The sequence below is a fragment of the Penaeus monodon genome, chromosome 23 (genome assembly GCF_015228065.2).
Source record: "Penaeus monodon isolate SGIC_2016 chromosome 23, NSTDA_Pmon_1, whole genome shotgun sequence".
In the NCBI taxonomy this organism is placed as follows: domain Eukaryota; kingdom Metazoa; phylum Arthropoda; class Malacostraca; order Decapoda; family Penaeidae; genus Penaeus; species Penaeus monodon.
Genome location: NC_051408.1, coordinates 16,102,734 through 16,103,839, shown reverse-complemented (window position 1 = coordinate 16,103,839; position 1,106 = coordinate 16,102,734).

Here is a 1,106-nt window from a genome sequence, read left to right as displayed (position 1 = left end):
ACATACCTCGATGCCAGAAATTAATATATAAAACAAAATTAGCTGAGGGCTAATATCATATAAAATGAAATTATTCTGTATTCCAACATTATTAATCTTTTTTTTTACACACAGGCAATGAAAACCGTGCTGCATAAATTATTCCCTAATACAATTTAAGCGCAGGCGTGAACTTGGACAACCTCGAATAATTTTCTCCCTCTTCACACCAAAGAACCAAACATTCTTGAAGGAACGAGTACAGCATTTGAGGAAAATTGCCCATGTTATGAATTTGCTGGTGCGTGGTGAAGGAAATACAGGCGTTGGCGGGTCATCCTCACTACTAAGGAACTCCTGTGAAAGTAACCGCGGGTAAAAACAAAGCTCGTTGAACACCAGTGAAAGAATTGGCGAATGAGGTATTCATTGGTTGGCTTCCTTCTGAAAGGATTTAAGAAGGATCTGTTCATATTGAATTTCTGTTTTCTCGACTGTTAAAGGCGATTTCAGTCTGATACCCATATGCAGTAGATACCTATCAGTTTTATATTAGTTTTGCTGAAGGTGGGACTGATATATTCTAAAGGATTTCAACACCACAGGAAAGTTATGCTCAACCTTTAAGAGATTAATAAATGCACAGCGTATATGCAGGTATATGAAATTATAAAGATTCATGAACAAGATAAACGGCTTTAAAATGACAAATATGTTCAAAAATTAAAAATGTAGTTTAATGTGAACTACATTTTTAAAGAAATAGACACGTTAAAAGCAAAATTTTTCTTCACTACAGTTTCAGCCGTTTTCTCATATAAATTTGGAAAAAGAGGTTAACAGAATACTTAGAATTAAATAACAAACGTTGATAAAGCATTAAAGTATGCTATCTACACTATGAAGGCCTTCAACATGTCCAGAAAGAAAACGGAGCTCATTAGAAAACGGAGTTGTGGCGTGTTTGGCGTATATATTGAATTTCGTGCGACGTAATAGTAACAAATGGGTGACCTGATGATTGATGGCTTTATCAATACTTAAATTACTATTTTTCCTGGAACTGGTCTTTCTCCCCCCCCCCACACACACACAAAAAGATACCAGCTTGGTCACCTGAAATTGCT